At 40.7% G+C, this 17,583-nt stretch overlaps 1 protein-coding gene and 1 long non-coding RNA gene across 2 annotated transcripts in view; one reads left to right on the forward strand and one right to left on the reverse strand.

Annotated features, from left to right (window-relative positions):
• Positions 1-632, reverse strand: part of LOC108445767 — a 2,535-nt gene extending 1,903 nt beyond the window's left edge. Inside the window, exon 1 of the long non-coding RNA XR_001860728.1 lies at positions 160-632. This is a non-coding gene — a long non-coding RNA (uncharacterized LOC108445767). The remainder of the gene's footprint in view (positions 1-159) is intronic.
• Positions 633-16,091: 15,459 nt separating this feature from the next.
• Positions 16,092-17,583, forward strand: part of DUSP16 (dual specificity phosphatase 16) — a 48,388-nt gene continuing 46,896 nt past the window's right edge. The window contains exons 1-2 of the mRNA XM_008630830.2: positions 16,092-16,105; positions 16,803-16,804. The gene's annotated coding sequence lies outside the window, so the exon portion shown is untranslated. The remainder of the gene's footprint in view (positions 16,106-16,802; positions 16,805-17,583) is intronic.

Raw genomic sequence — 17,583 nt, forward strand, 5'->3', positions numbered from 1 at the left:
CGCAGGGATCCTCTCTCGCTGCTCCTCCTCTTTCTCCTTCACCCTCTCCCCCCACCTTCACCCCCCGGCTGAGTTCATTCACTGGGATTGGTTTCAAATGACGCCATCGCTTTATTTTTATACCAATGACCTCATCCCAGCAGCTTGAAGTTTACTGACCAGCAAAACTCTTTTCTCTCGCTCGTTTCTCTCCTTGTGCCTGCTCTTCCCGTGTGTTTGTCGTCGTTTCGGTCATTCTGGGAATCTGATGCTTTAAAGAAACAAAACAAAAATACCCAAACAAACAAAAAGACCATACACACACACAAAAACCCCCAGCCCCCCAAACTTTTTCCGTCCTCCCGAGCTTTTTGGTGTGTGTGTCCCCCTCATCACTGTCCCCTTTTAATTTTTTCAAGCCATCTTGGGAGGGAGGGGGGAAGGAGAGGGAAAAGAGAGCTCCAAAGCTCCAAATGTTCCCTTTTTCTGCTCCTCTCCACTCCCACCTTCACGCTTCCCACTCTTAAAAAAAAAAAAAAAAAAAAAAAAAAAAAAAAAAAAAAAATTTTTTTTTTTTTTTTAATTTTTAAATTTTTTTTTCCAGAATGTAGGTTCTAGTCTCTTGGGAAGTTTCTGTATTGTTTTAAATAGGAGTACTGCATCTTTAAGGGTGCTTCATTTTAAACACTCAGCTCAAACTTTGTGACCAAATAAAAACCATGCAGTTCCAGATTTCCCTCTTCCTGCCCCTGACTTGACTCCTGTGGTGGAATCTCTTTACCTTCTGTATAGTTGCTTACCTCTTGTTACGTGTGTTTAATAGATGCTGTTCTAGAGCAAAGTTACAGTTCTTCTGTTAACCATTAAAATGAATCCTGCTTGTAGTTGTTCTCAGCATATTTTAATTTTTTTTTTTTTTGCCTCTTCTGGTTCTAAAGCCAACTCACAGAACACTGTAAAGTTATTTCAATGTAAAAAGAAACGAACCCAGACTTTTTGTATCTTGGCAATCCATGGTATGAAGCTGTATTGCAAATGGCATGACTCTGTATCTATCTCAGCATTGGTATTTCTTTCCCTTTTTGTCATATCCATGTGGTATTTACACATCCAGAAAAAATACCAAGCAGGCGCCGCTGGGAGAAGCGATGGGAAGGAGCCCGCGGGCTGCCCCGCGGGGGGCTCGGCGCTGCCCGTGAGCCGCGCCGTGCGCGGCTCCCCTGCTAAACTTAGCCCGGAGCGCTGGCTGCGAGCGGGCTGCGTAAAATGGTCGGGGATGCTTTAAAGCCTCGGAGGGCTCCCGAAGAAATGTTGAAGTTCTGCGTTCGACTTGGAAAACGTTTAAATTGAGGCGGCTGACAAAATGGAGGGCTGCCGCGGCGCCCAGGAGGGAGGCAAATTGCAAATTGTTAACCTGGCATCGCGCTCGCCTGAGCTCCCGGCCCGGGGCCTGACAGATCCCCGCTCCCGGCTTTGTCCCCCCCGGCCCGGGATGCGGGGCTGAGCGCGCATCACCAGGTGTATGGGATGTGCCTATTGCCGAGTCTGACCAATGGCAGGATTTTTCAGCGGCCAGAAAACATTTGGTTAGATGTCAGATGAGAAGCTGGGATTTTTTAAATTATTATTTTATTTTTAAAATTTTTTTTTAAGAAAACCCAGGAGAGTTTACTTTCTTTTACTGTCGTTTCAGCTGGTTGAAATATAAAATCGATTTCTTTGTTTTTCTTTCAAATGAAGGGTGTAGTCATAGCGAGCTGTATTGTCTGACATATGACTAACTTTTTTTGTTCAAACATTCAGTGTTTGAACCCAGCAGAATAAATAGATCTGTGCTAGTTTTGAGACTTAAAAGCAGATTAAACTGTTTCTCTTTGCAAGGATGTGTGTTGGGGTTCTTAAAAGAGAAAACCCCAGCCAAAACCCCAGAATGATTTTGTAATCCTTGCTCTGAGATTCATGCTATTCCTGGCAGTGTGTGGTTTGGTAGATACAGAGTTTACAAAGTCACAACTGACCAAACAGGAGTTGGTTTAGACTCTTGTGTTTTGAGGGGAGGTGGAAAAATAGTAAGTCTTAATTACTTTTTATGGTGTTCATCCCACTGCCCATTGGAGATTGAAACATTCATCACAGTTGTTTATGTTGGTTGTCTGGGAGTTTCTGCTTGAATGTGGAGCGAAGTATGCAACAGGGAGGTGTACATGTATTTTTAGCTTTCATTTTTAATTACAAAAGATACAGAGAATAGTGATATTCACAAGCAAATCTTGCATTTACTGAGTATGCTTATTAATATTTTGAGGATGGAATCTATAAGAAATATCTGAGTTGTAGTAAGTTCCAGTTGTTATGCTTTTTTAATACACTAGTGCTTTAGTAAATCTTAATACACAATTTAAAAGTCCCTTTTTAAATGAACAAATATGTAAAAGCAGCAGAGAAGGTGTCAGTTCCTGTGCTAGAGACAGTAGCTTCAAAATGCTGTAGGGTTTAATACATGTGGAAAGGTCCAGAAAAACAAAACAAGCATTTAAAAATGTAACATATTGTATAAAGATACCTGAGAACATTCATGCTCCAGTAGCTCTGCTTTTGTTAGCTACCTAAGCAGATGTAATGGAACAAAATCACACCAGAAAAACTTCTGTAGAAGATAGTGAGCTCAGTTATCTTTGTTTTTATAAAAAGGCGCGCTCTTCTTTCAGCAAAGACAGCTGGCTGGGCAGGGGTGTTTGCTTCTAGCTTGGCCAGGCCATAGGGACAATATCGGCAGAAGCTGTGCAGGAATGTGTTAAATGGATTTTGCTGGGAGCTCTGTCTCCCAGGCCAGCCCCGGCAGGGTGCCAGCCCTCAACCCACGGGAGGAGTTGTGGTTGTATCTGCCATGTGCCTGTGCACCTTCCTTGGCAAATCAACTCTTCCCTGGGAGCTCTGTGCTGCTGCTCACAGGGGGAGTGAAGTCATACGGAGTCACTGAAAACTGGATGTGAGATGGGCCAGTCACTCTTCTGCCTATCAGATAAGAGATTCATGTAGGCCTTCCAAAGCCCTCAGGGGCTAAATTCAGGCTCTCTTCTGGGCCTTCATAAGAAATGTCAAATAGTCAAGGTAGATGTTGATTTCTGTTACTTGCATTTATCTTCAGGTGAGCTCTGCTCCAAAGTGTTGGGCAGTAAGAGGGGTGTGCAGGGTGAGGGGCTTTGCTCCGTCACCTGGGTTTTTAAAGTTCAATGCCATAATCCTCACACTGATTCAGCAATATTCACTGTTTTCAAAATACAGTTAAGCTAAGAAATACAGTAAGTACAGCTGAAGCATTTTTATCCCCCCAAGAAAAAGGAGGCAGCAGGATGATAGCTTTCACTTTATACTATGTCGGCTGAATTTTCTAGGACTTTTTTTTGTTTTTTCTTTCTGTAGAAGCAGTCAGGAAAGCACCATGGATATTCTTCAAGTGCTGACAGTTCTTAATAGCCAGATGGCATAGAGTAGTTACTGTCAAAGGATGAGGTGTGGAAGGATTGACACATCCCTTCCTTTTTCTTTTCCACTTTTTTTTCAACCTTTGAAAGAAACGTGTATTTGATCTGTGACTCCACTGAATCTGCCCCATGGATTTGTTGTTATGATAGTGACTAAATGCTTCTTGCAGTCTTGTAGTATTTTGTGCATGGTTGTGTAATGCTACATCCTTAATTATTTAAGAATTTTCAAGAAGCTGGTTTTCTTGGTAATAGGAAGGTAAGCATGTCCCTAATGTGTCAAATGGTACATGTACAACAATTCCTTAGGGATTGTGCCCAGAATGAGTGTTGGGACATGGAGGGTTTCTGTAGAATATTTTAAGTATCAATAAGTACATATCAGTATCACTAATATTTCTGTGGTTTATTTCGTATCCCCCTCATAAACAAAGGGTAACGTATCATCCTTTAGGGCTGCCAGTTGCATACATGGCCTCTACTTTCTGCACAAATCAAAAGCCACAGGTGATGGCTGGCCTGGTGGTGTGTGTCAGGATGTTGTTCTGGCCTAAAGCTGTTAATTGTTTGAAGACCAGGGGTCATTTGCAAGAAGGTGAAGTGAGCACTGTAAGTTCAAGCTCCTTCGTAGTTACTTGGGGGATCCTCTTCTTGGGGTTTATCACTAGTGCAATAGTATCCCCACCCCAGTGCCAAAGCTGATGGAGATCAAACTGGCTCTGGAGCAAGAGAGGAGGCTGGGATGTGCAACCTGCAGTCTTCCTGCTGTCTGAGGACAGTAATGGCACCAGGGCAGCTTGTATCACCACTTCTCTGCTCCACTGTGTCTGATCTTTACATTGGTATTGTCTCATCAGCTCCAAATAGCAAAACTCTATTACAGCTACTCTGTAACTTCCCGTAACATCTGAAGGAAGCAAAAAATAGACATTAATGGTCAAGTTTGGCATCTTAACTTCTAGATTTGCCTGGTTTTAATCTGAGCAGTTGTTGGTTTGCCTGTGGGTAGGGCCTGCTGGCAGGTATCGTGGTCTCCAGCGGAGATGGTGTTGGGCACCAGTGAATTGCTGCTCAGGGCTCAGAGCAAATCTGCATGTAGGGTGTGTAGATGGAGTGCAAGAGCGAAGATGGGCGTGAGTTCAAGGCACTGTGTTTCCTTTTGCTGTGCTATGTGCTCTGCTGCTGAGCCAAGAGTGTCCTACTCGGAGCTGGCTCTGGGAAGGCTGGCAGCCTTCCATGTTGTGTCCCTATGAAATGCTCCGGCAGCTGAAAAAAAACCCACCAAAATTAATATTTTGGGGGACATTCCCAAGCTCCCATCGTGCTGCTTTTCTGTGCTTTCACTGTCTGAAGCTGTAAGGTATGAAAGGAACTCCTGAAACAATGTTCTTCTTTGAGGGGAATTTAGTTATCTCTGCTCCTTCCTGGTTACAACATGACACTTATGTTGCCAGTGACTTTCACAGCTTCTCTCTCTAAGTGTGTTTTGAACTAATTTTTCCCTGTGCAATAAGAGTTTTCATGCTGTTCCTCATAAACTAGGATCAGTTCCTTGCACAGACCTCCTCAGGTACATTTGCACTCTTCTTTGCGTTCAAGCTGAAGATATAAACTTCTGTCATTTGTTTAGCAAATAAAGATACAAAACTAGAGATGTGCAGAAGCTTTCATTAGTTGAGAATAAATGTAATTTTTTTCTCCATAAGATCTTTTTGCATGCTATCCAGAGTGATCTGTGGTCTGCTAAAATAATATGACAAAATTCTTCATAAATTCATAATGGAACTGTGTTCCATTACATTAGTTTGGCAGAAAACTGACACATTTTTCTAATGTTGAGACTTAAATAGCATTACCCATTTTCACTGTGCTTCACTTGATTTTTGCTTTACTAAAATGATCTATGAATTGAGTCTGTTGACTAAATGATAGATCAGTGGCTGTACAGATACTCTCTTTTTACATATTCTTGCCTGCTTGTCTAGTGTTTTTGCATTACTGAAGGCATTGTGGGAGGCAAAAAGATGGGTCTGAGTGTGTAATATAGCAACACTGGAATGAGAACTTTACAGAGAGCATAAACTGAGGAGGACAACAGGGACTAATTGTATGAAATTCCTTTTATGCACACGTTCTTGAGTTTGAATAACTAGTATGTATTCAGCCTGCTGGATTAGAAGGCTTTGGCTCTGCATGTGTAGCATAGATGTTGCTCTCAAAATAGGAAAGGAACTCTCCCTCCTCCCACACTATTCTGGATAAAATTGATTCAGTGCTGCATTTTGCTCCTACTGAACCCCTAGTAAAGCATGTTTAGAGGCTGAGTAGTTCATAGTGTTAGAGATATAAATGCCATACTTTTAATAGCCCAAGTGTTGTTTTTGCTTCTCGATTGCTAGCTGTAGGAATCATTCACCTCAGACTTTGTAGACTCAAATCCCGTGCCAGAACTTGGGTTTCTACCTGCAAGATGGTCCTTGCAGGGGGGTGCCTTTCTCTATAGTGCATATTTCACTAAGTTTGTGCAGTCCCTCAAGCAGGACAGGCTTCTAAACACCATCTTACAGATACGTGCAAAGAGTCCGAACTATGCTTCAGAGAGTTTCTCTCAGCCATCCTGCTACTGAAACAAGCCTTAATGTCAGAGCTGGGTTGAAGTTGCCAAGAACGTTTGCCTGAATAACAGGCACGGGGTTACTTTCTGCTCATCCTATTAATGCTACCTGGAATACGTATAGCATCTATCACCTATCCAGTTCGCGCAGGTGTTTTGTTACAAGTGCTTAGGTGTTGGGGTTTCATACCTCCCTACTTGAAAAGTCATACTTGGGACACAGGATTTTTTTCTCTTGCTTTCCAGTTTTGCTTTCCCTGACTTTCATGGGAGTCTGTTTGAACTCTGGAAAGCTGGGAGGGAAGGGAGGTGGAGAGGGAAGAAACTTTGTGTTACATGTCATTCTTCTAATGCCATCATGCTCAGAAGTGCCTTTCCAAACTAAGACAATTTAGGTAGAGGCCTCTCACTAAGAACAGTTGGGGAGCAAACAGAATAAGCTTCAGCTTGGTTTCCACAAAGATTCATAAATGTTTGCCAATTTTTAAGCAAGAAGAAAAACTATTCCAGCAAAGGAGTACAGCAGTAATCTTAGTGCATTGGGTTGAAATGTTGTTGGGTTCTAATAAGTCTCAAAATATGCAATAGACTGAATCCAGATCACCAGAAGGCAAATGGTGTCACCACTTTAGGAGGGCTCCCTCCACCTGTTGGAAGACCTTGTGTGTAAGGCAGGTGTGCTCCAAACTGAGGACAGGCTGTGAAAGTCTCTCTTCCCATAGTCTGCTTGGAGTTCTGCATTGATTGTAAGTCTCTTCTCCTAGCAAGAGGACTCCGAACCTTCTTCCCTTTTCTCCCAGGCTACACCCATGTCATTTCAGTTTCCTAAAAGCTCTCAAGCTTAGGTGTTGGGAGGCCTTACTGTAGAAGTGTAATCTCCAGTGACCAGTCTGTATGTTCACAGTCCTGCATCTCAGGAAGACAGGGCAGCTGAAGGTAGATGGGCAGCATTCTTAGCAGAGCTGGTAAACTTCATGTTGTCCTGACTAGTAGGAGATTTACAATAAAGTCTAATAAAGCTAAGAGAGCTGCTTGTACTTGCACTTTCTGCTGCTACCTTGTTTCTATAGTGTTTCTCACTATGTCACTTTTTTGTTTTGGTTTTTCTTGCATGTAACTTTTCAGCTGAATAGGTCTGATTTTCCTGGTTGGTGGAGTGACGTCTCTTGTCCAGCTGGTGAAAATCCCTGATTTCTCATGGCTGACACAGTATGGGCATACTGTCAGCTTCTCAGTCCTCTGTTCTGCTCGTTAGATAATTCATAATGTTAGAGATACAATGCCACACTTTTAGTAACCATAATCCATGTTTGGTTACCATCCAGGTGACAAAGCTTGTTTCCTCAGTGTGGCTCACTTCGCTGTCTGCCATGATTTCCAGGCAGACCTATTTGAAGACGCCTGAAAAATATGTCTATCCAGCCCAGGCATGATTGTATGAGCAGTCCATTTGTTGCCTGTTTCCTGTCTAAATATTACTGAAAGAAATTTAACTCCTTCAAGAAAAAAACGGATGAAAAAGACCAGGTGTACAAGTTCAAATCTCCAAGATACTGGTCGGGACAGCAAAAGGAAGTTGTGAAATACTGATTAACTATTACTGTCATTGCACATTTTCCCAAGATACTATTTCCATGAAGAGACACACATCTTTCCAGCCTCTCAAATTTAAAGGATTTGAATTTTTTTCTGCAACTGAGGCCTGCATGACTTGCAAGCTCTCCTGCAGGTGTGACCTGTTGTGAAATGAGGAAATATGTGGTGTCTTTTTCCCTTCTGCCTCATGTGTGGTTAAACCTATAGAAAGCTGTGGAGGAAGTGCAGGCACGCAGCTCCTCTGACAGCCTTCTGCAAATACAAGCTATTCATGACCATTGCCTTCCATGGGCAAAACCAGTCCTGGCAATTGCTTTGTGCACTTTATTTCATGGTGTAACAAGCAAGCACATTAGCTATTTTTATTCAAACACCCAGACATAAGTCAGTATGGCAAAGTGGCTATGAAGTGTCTGCGTAGCTAAGTGAAAATACAGCTGCTGTTTAACACTAAATCTTTTTCTTTTACTTACAGGATATTGAGGGTTCAACCAATGATCATCTAATCTTTCTAACTTGAGTTGTGGTGAGGATTTTTAAGATTTAGAATTAAAATAGGCAGAATGTTCTTTTCAGTCACTGACTTTGTATACTGTTTAAGTCAGCAGTAAGGAGGTAATGAGTAGGGGAGGTGGGTGGGTGGGAAGAGGGGACTGCTTCAGGGTGAAGGTTCATGTCTTGGCTTTTCAGAAGGCTTTGGGACCATCTCTTTGAATGTACTGCTTAGTGGCAGGCACAGAAAAAAGCTGAATATAGTGACACTGTTAGCAAATGCTAGATTAGAGAGATGCAGTTGTTTTGGAAATTTTTAAAGACTTCTGAGCCCTTTGATGATGGTTTTCCCACTTTTTTTTCATTTTATTTTCCTTCCCCCTTTCTCCTGAAGAGGCTGTCTACTTTGACAGAAAAATGGCTTTCATGGCGTGATGAATAAATTTAAGAAGAAATATAAGACTGTGTTGATGATTTAAGTTTTTCAGTATTTCAAAGCCAAGAATTTATGTAATGGATTAACTTGGGAGGGATGTTGGGCATATAAGATTTTGTGTATGTACATTCTCAGCATATATATATATACACACCTCAGTACTGACATGTGATCTCCAGTTCAATAGTTCAATTTTGGTTAAAAAAGAGAAAGAAAACAAACCTTTCAGTATAAGGGAGATGCTAGAGATCCTAAGGAAAAAAGAGGCATCACTTGATATGCTTTTTCCCTGACCTAGAACCTGCCTGATATTGCAGTAGATACCCAGGAGTAGCATTTTTATATATCTTTGCTTAACTAAATTATTAAGTACACTTACAAAAATCTTCTTGTTATATCCACCAGCGTAAGGCATTCCTATTGAGTGCTTAGCATTTGGCTCAGCTTGTGGTACTGCTTTTTCTGTACAGTCATACTTTATGCTTACTTACCTATTTATTACTTATTTACCTGTTTTTATAATTTATGTCAGCAAAATGAGAATATACAAGCCTAACTTCCTCCTTGAAATGTCTCTCCCTTTCAAATGTCAATTGTTATACATGAAAGCACAGCTGGAGTAGTCTATCTATTGGCAAAAAATAGCATTGCTCTTTCTTTGAGGTGAAGTGGGATGGCTGTTAAGTCGGTCAGCTGCTTTGGGACAAGATGTAGATAAAGAAATTGAACCACCAACATGTAACCACATCCTTCAGCTTCTCTAACAGCAATGAAATGGGCTTCCTTGAATTCCGAATTCTGCTCATTTTGTTCTGATTCACGTTTAAATGGTTAACTTGAAATGCAGTTCTGTCTTCTGATGTCTGGGGACAGAGCTGTGATCCTTCTGCTTTTACTCAAAATGCAGTTAAATTGTACTACAGTGGAAAAATACTCATGCTTATCACTTTCTCAAGCTGAAGTTTCAAACAGTTTATCCAGTTTCAAAAGCTGTGTGTTTAAAAGGTCAACTTCTGTCCTAGTGAAAATACTAGAAAAGGAAGATACGTGTAAGGAGCAGAACTGGAGAGAAAAAGAAAAGGGCACAATGGAAAGAAGAGGTATTGATCAGATGTTGAGAAAATATACCTCTGTGGGTTAAATAAAGGAAAAAGAAGAGAGTCAACAGAGATTAAAAGTATTTTTAAGAAGGAAGAAAAGTCCTGCATTAGTTGCACATGACAATGACATTTCATTTAAATCACAGAAACTGTAGTTCTAATGTCTGTTCTGTCTGACAACAGAATAGGATCATTCCACTTTGGTTGGTAGGGCTAGGCTTGTAGGAGTAGATAACAAAAGAGTTATTTTCTGTGTGTATGAGGAGAAATCTTTTGACAGGCTGTGTAAATAAAGTCTAATGTCAAGTTACAGGAACTACAGGGGAAGGTGTAACTTCTAATAGGTTCATAGTAGTAAATACTATTTGTGCATCTAGGAAATATCTTCTGAAGATTATTAAAGTATATTTGATTTATAATTCATGTAACTGAACATACACATTAAAAACTAGAAATGTATGAGATTATGTGGTGGCTTTTGAGAAAATAACATTGTGTGGGTTTGTGTATTTGGTCTTTATCACTAGGTATTTGTAAATATTTAAGGATGAGTTGATTTCAAAACTTTTCATTATAGACCATATCTTCATGTTGAAAATTTGTAAGGTTCAGAGGCTTAAGCTTCAAATAGCTTGCTCTTGAGTCCACATAAAGACATGTCTTTCAGTGCAGCTGAGAGGATGGGAAGAAGTATGGAAAATTACCTGTCTGAACACTTCTATTGTGAGTTGCTATTTTTCTTCGTGCTGTTAGTAATTTATTGTTGGCTCTTTTAAGATCTGGCATCTATGGAGTTATTCTAGACAGAAGAGAAACTTATATTAAAGAAAAAAGGTGGCAAATTTTGTGTTTGCTTCTAGAATACGTTGAGTTCAAGAGGCTGATATCCTCTAAATACATTGTGAGTACAAATGTGCCAGCTTCCCCCAGCCCTTGCTGTTTGTCTTCTGTCATTTTAGGGTTATATTAACTACTGCCACTGGTGTAAGTGCTTTGTGTGTACAAGTAGTCAGTGCCCCAAGGAGCCTTAACCTAAATACACAAAGCAGAAGAACAGCGGTCCAAAGACTATTGACAAAGTGTCTTTTTCCAGCTGTGCACGTAGAAAAGGTTACCACGTCTGGCTGCTTGACCCAGTCCCTCTGCCTGTAGCTGCTGCCCTAAGCCTGCTGCTTTGGGTAGATTGTATGACTTCACTCGAGACCAAGTCAGGGAACAAACTCACAAGTACTCTATTTTCTTTGTGTTTGATTTGAAGCAGACCAGAAATCCATCATACTGTTTGCTCCATAGACTCTAGATGGTTGTTTGCTCCATGGTAGACCTTAAATTACCTGCCTTCTTAAAAGTTTAGAAGTAAAATACTTTGTAGACTGTCCTTTCCTTTCTTCTGTGTTCTGCCCAAGTGGCTATTACCCTTGTTATCCAAAAGAAGTGGGTTCAGTCACTGTAAAAGTGGAATTGGAGAGCATTAGCATGGATCTACTGAAAGTAGTGGAGCTCTCTCACGTGAGGATAACACAGTGTGCATTTCTGTGGCAAGTAACACCAAAGGCTTGCAGGTACTGAGATTCTTGTCTTCCCAGCCACTGTCTTCTCAAACTCAGCCTTTTAATGGCTGTCAGGATCCCACGGTGAGCCAGAGCTGGGAACCAGAAATGGCTGAAGATTGTCTGGATGTGATTTACTGCTGCATTTGTTTATTCTACTTGGTTGTATATTAATTTTCTATTTTTGTTTTACCTCTGTCTCGCAAGTTCTTTTACTCAGAGTTCGGATTAAAATGCAGGAGACGCCAGGCTTTTCTTCGGACTCATATGTTTATTATTTCTTATCTATATTACAGCTGCATAGAGTGTGCCTCTAAGTTAACAAGGTAAAAATGGCCCCCAAGTGCTACCTTTCAAGGTCTTTTAAAGTCCAATCTATTCAATTATGGAATGCCAACTAATTTATTTTTACTTATAATCCAGTAACTAAACATGCATGTTCCACACTGCAGGTTTTTTTAACCAACACCAAAACACCCAGACTTGTGAAGAAGAAGGAGGAAAGAAGAAGAACTAATCCACACCCAAAATCCTCCATATTGTTACTATATCCCAGAAACCTAAATTTTCTACATCTCTATATATTCCACGCAGTGATATAACTTTAATTACACAGCAACAATCTCAGTGCTGTTACGTAATCTGGGAAGCCTTTCCCAAGGCCTCAGGTCAAATGCAGTGTGCTTTTGAAGATCATTGCCTGTCAGCACTGAAAGGCTGAAATTCTCTGAACCCAGGGTTCCACAGTTGTACCGTCGGTTGGTGACTGATGTAGCGCTCTGAGTCAGCTTGCTGGATTAATGTGTGAGCTGGCATGAGGGACTCAGGTGCTCACTGGTAGCCCTGACTTAGCTTGTTTTAAGCTGCCACGGAATGTACCCCCTCAAGCTTGTCTTCTGCAGAGGCAGCAAGAAGTATATTCATGACATGGATTTACCAACTGGAAACCAAGGCTGGAGCCATTGATTCAGGCTGTTAAGCTGATTGCTCTTTGTTTGCCGCTGTCCGTTCAAGTTGGCTGGGCTTGGCTTCCCAGGGCTCCAGGAGCTTTGTGCTCCATTGGAAACTCTTGTCTGCCACCTGAGAAGTTTAGAGCTTGGGTTCTGTCAGGATGCTTTTTCTTTAAAACAGGGCCAGGACATATACATATATGTATGTGTATTTTCATAGATACACCCACATACAAACCATGTGTGTATCTATACATACATGAACATGCATGTGTATATGTCTACATATACTCTCTCCAGAGCAGCTTGTATCTTATAAAGCTTTCATTCAGTGTGACTTTCTATTTTTATTATGGCTTATATGATAAGAAAAGCAATTAATTAGCTAGAAGAACAAAATAGCCTTGCAGATGATAGGGTTTCTTAGGCTCTTTCTAGGGATAATGAATTGAGAAAATCTGGATACATGGTCTTCATGTAGTAGATAGTTTTAGTGATCATAGCTATCTGAAGTAGGCAGGTAAATTTTGTACATTTGGTAGGTTATGGTGTATCTGTCTGATCAGAAATCACAAGAAGAAATAATGTATTCATTACTTGGGTTTTTAAAGGAAAGTGAAAGGAAAACTTCATCTCTTCCTACTGGAAACTTGAAAGCATTTCTTTTATATCATACTTATTACGTAAAATAATTTTCTGGTTTGAGAATGGATAGCTAGTGATGTCTATTCATTTTTTACCCTGGTTTTTTTTCCTTCTCATATTAACTGAAATGGTGCCAGTGTGTTCAGAGTTGTCATTTTTCTCACTTGTTAATACCTTGTGTCATCTCTGCCCACTGCTCTGGGGGAAGTGTTGATTAAACCTACAACTCCATTTAGCACTCCCATTCCTTTTCAAGTGGTGGTGTCTGATTTCTTTTTAATCCTAATGCTGTATTTTTATATCATTTCAATCTCAATCATTTGGAGGTTTTGAGTGTTCCTTACATTTACTCCAATAGTATGGTGATACCAGCACCATGTTCTTGGAGTCCTGCCTGGAGTACAAGGGTTCCGCAGGTTCAGCTGGAGCTCTGCAGAGCTCCTGATGCTGTGTGGCAGTGCTGTGATGGAATGGCATCCACACTGGAACAGATGATGTTGCAGAAGATCTCTTCTTGTGCAGATAGGAACATCCTACTGGTGAACCTGCCATCCCTACAGCACATTGGGACTAGTCATATTACTGGTGACAGCTGAAGGCTTTTGTCATTCAGGGAAAAGACTTTTTTCCTCCCTCCCAGACCATGAAGACTGTGTTTTGCTGACTTGTGCCAAATTTGCGTGTGGGTTTGTGCAAACAAGTCAACTGAAGTGGCCTGTCTGTCAGCACAGCTCTGCCCTTCAGCCAGGTGCAAAGCTAAAGTGGTTAATTCCCCATGACTTCATCCAATGTTGTTACTATCAACAGACACATCCATTTGGGGTTTTTTTTTCCACCTCTACTACTCCTCTGAGGGTTTTTTCCCATCTCCTCAGCAGTGGGGAATGGGTGCATATGGTTCTAAATATTATGTTTATCTTAAAATTTAGATTCTTTGGAACTTTTTGTTATAGACTACAAAGTGGGCTTTCTAGAAAGTCTACATAAAGTTCCTTCAAGCAATTGAGTTGACATGCTCAAAGACACATGAGCAAATTTAATGGTGGGCTTGGGTCTGGGAGAGAAGCGTGGTTCTGTGTCCTCCCTCATTTCTTGTCATGTGCTCCTTTATGCCTGTCAAAAGGCCTGCTGGAGGCTCTGTGTGACTACTTTTAGCTAACTTGTTCTGGTTCTGAAGTTCAGCAATCTTTCTGTCTGTCTTTTTCTTCTTTTCTGTCATGTACAGCACTTTCTACAAACACTTCGTACCTATGCTGGAATACCTTGTTTTAATGACCATTACATATTTCTGTTTTCCGCTCAACCCTTAAATACTTAATCCCCTCATAAATGTTGAGAACATGGTGGCTTACTCTTAGTTAATCAGTTTTTCCCCTCTTCTTCTGCTGTGTCAGTCCTGACTTAATCCATCTTGAACTTACTTTTTGCCAGCACCCTGTGCAGGAGAGGCCCTTGCAAAGAAACCTATTTTTGCTTTCTCAGTTATTATTATCTAGTTACTAATATCAAATGTAATTGCACTCTTCAATTTTTGTGCATCAACTCTTAGGATTTTTCTTATTTTGTATGGTTTTTGATCTGATATTTTTTGCTCTTCTAAAGTTTTTTTTTTCTTTCTATTTTTTCTTTTTTTTCTATCTGCTGTCACTTATACTGCTTTCTGTTTTTTTACCCAGGCTTTGATTCACATTTTTCTGGGATATGCTCATTTGGCCTATGTAACCTCACGAAAATGTTACCATTTCAGCATAATGACTCTTTTCTTTCATGGCTTCCTGTTCCCTTTCCTTGTGAAGTGTTATGTATACCTTCCACAACTTCCAGACTCAGCTGGGAGCTAAACACGCAGCTTTTCATTTCCTCTGCCTTCTTGAATTGAGGATCTTTTGGACCGACCAGCGGTGTCTTAACCACCATTTCTGAAGCACAGCAGCATGGCAGGGGTTTTGGTGAGAGCTCTTCCAGGAGTGTGGTAAGCTGTGTTGTGTTATGGGCACTGTCATTCAGCAGTGAGCTGGTGCAAACAGTGAACTACCTTTCCAACATATTACAAGACCCTTCTAGTGAGGAGCAGGGGAAAAGCTTATTTTCTTATTGACAGGTAAGGAACAAACATGGAACAAAAAAATGTCCTTTGGCATGACCTGCAGTGGTTCAATGGCTAAATTGAAATGTAGATTCTCCATCAAATGAAATTCCTCTTGTGCTTGGCATGGTATTCCCGTTACTTCCTTCTCTAAACAGAATTGGCTGGACTCTTCCCCCTTTTCCACAGTAGCTGTGTGATTCCTTGTTTAGTTTGTGGGAATTGCAAGAGCTCTGATGTTTTTCTGAATTAAAGATGCCAGATTTGTAGTGATTTCTTCTTCCTTCCTGTTGTTCCTCCCCTCCTCCCCTGACGGAGTCTCTTGGGGGTTGGTTTGTTCTTATTTTCTCCTAGCGAAGACTTCTCCTCTTCAGTCTTCATGGCAACTTATGGTTCCTTGTGTACAGAGGGCTTCAGTTGACTTCAGTGCCATTTTACCAATGGAAGTAAGGAAGGCTGGGCTACAGTATCGTGCACTCTCTGCTTCTGTGTCAGCTGTGTTCACTTCATTTGGGGAGCTTGATTCTCTAAATTCCTTCTGGACAGGTTTCCATTTTGAGAGACACTCTGTCTGGAATGACACAGCATCTCTGCAGCCACAAAATTGTTATGGAACACTGAACACAGAGACCTTGCTATCAAAATACTGGTTTCTTCATTTTGCTTCAATCACTGTTGTGAAATTGAATGATTAAGAAGTTTTACTCCAGAAGCAGAGAAAAGATGTTGGAGCTTGCATATTTTTTCTGCAAAACAGTGCTGTTTTGAGACCCAAGTATTCAAAAACAAGTTGTAATGAAAATATCCTAAAATCCTCAGCTTTAGCTTGGCTGTATCAAATACTTGGTAAAACTCCAAAGTGGTAAATAACTTGGTTATTTTCTTTGTGGAGTACTAATCTTGTTTGCTTTGGCATGTAGAACCAAAGACACAGCTTATTTTTACTTAGTGTACACTCTTTTTAGAGTATCCCTTCCATGCAGTAATATGGAGATTTATTACAGAACCCGGGAGGCCAGTCACAGACCATGGACTGCTGTGTTTGGTGGTCCCAGAGGCAAAGTGTTCACCTAGGCAGTTCTGGTCAGCACAAATAGTCTTCGTACTGATGCCAAAGTCCTTGTAGACAGTTCAGCAAATAGTGGTTTGGAGGGAGTGTGACAGAGGTGACAGTCTCATGTTATACGGGCTAAGAAGAAAATAATGATGCATCTCGTCAAAGAACAGGTCTGAAAAATTACATTTGTTGGAGTGTGTAGGTGTGAGCAGCATAGTTAAGGCCAAAAGAAACATTACTGTGCTACTAGAGAAGAGATCATGTGCCTAGGTGAGCATTTCTCATCCTTCTGTGTAGTTTGAAGCGTCTTAGTAGGAAGTGGAAAAAAGGGCAGGGTACAACTCTTAACTTTGATGTAGAAGTGTGGGGAGAAATCCATCACATAAGATGGTGTAAGAGGCGAAAACTGAAAAAGGGGACCCTGTTGGCTGTAGAAGGTAGTTTAATTCCTTCAGGAGGGTACTAGAAATTTTTTAAACGTGCACTGACTTGATCTGGAGGTGAAACCATTACCTAGTGCCGCATTTTTCCAGACTGGCTGTCAGTTAATCATGTTTTCTTTCTGTCACTGCTTTTATTGCAACGTGTGGTGGTTAAAATCCAGGAGAAAGTGTAATGACATCTTAAGTTGCCTGTCTTTTCAGTTACTTCTGTTAAAAGCAAGAATTTATTTTTGTTGATGATGCCAACAGTTGACATGCACAAGACGACATTTTCAAAGTAAGTCTTTAAAAAATAAAGCCACTTTTTTTCTCTAACTTCTGGTGTAAATTCCAGTCTTTCTGCTTTTACTTTTGAGACTGTATTACAAGCAGTACTGGTTTTCTTAACATGTGATTAGGTTTGCTGTGGAGGTTTTAACAGAGCTAAATTTTGAGACACCAATCTAAGATGAGATGAGCTGTCAAGGTGATGGGTTTACACCTGATGGTTCCTGACAGTCCCCAAAACATTTAATGTAAACTTCTTTTTCTCCATCAGGACAAATCCCTTGACCACTGTTGTTGCTGTGTTATCTTGGGAACTTAGTGCACATGGTCTGTGTTGAATTGAGATTTATTTTCAGGGTGTTGGTTTTCTTAGAAAACTCAAAGCTACAACAAATGGCTAAGTCTTCTGACTGAGCTTTCAGTTCTGACTGTGTCTTTTCAGGTGCTAATAATGCTGGGTGTTCACTGAACTGTTTGTATATGATGCCACAGATTTATTTATCTCTTAGTGAGGATGTCAACCCCAAACAGTTTAGCTGTATTTATAATTTTACAGCAGATTAAGTAAATCCTCTGGATTAAAAAATTAAAATCAAATCACAGTTGATCATGATGACAATATACATAGGGTAACAAAATTACCAGACCTTCCAGGAGGCTTAATCTTGTGTTCTTTATGGTTTAGTTGAAACCTGTGAATCACAAAAGGTGGCCCAGAGTTGCTCTTCTCTTTCATAATTATTTAACTCTAAGGTTTTCTTAATTGTTGTGAGACAATCAGAAGATGCCTATCTCAGCAAACCTGATGGCACTGTTACCTCCAGGCTGCTCTCTCTGTGAAGTTCCAAATGCTTCTGCCATGGTGGATGCATCTGCATTCCTG

This window comes from Corvus brachyrhynchos, unplaced genomic scaffold (assembly GCF_000691975.1).
Source record: "Corvus brachyrhynchos isolate BGI_N302 unplaced genomic scaffold, ASM69197v1 scaffold523, whole genome shotgun sequence".
Lineage (NCBI taxonomy): Eukaryota > Metazoa > Chordata > Aves > Passeriformes > Corvidae > Corvus > Corvus brachyrhynchos.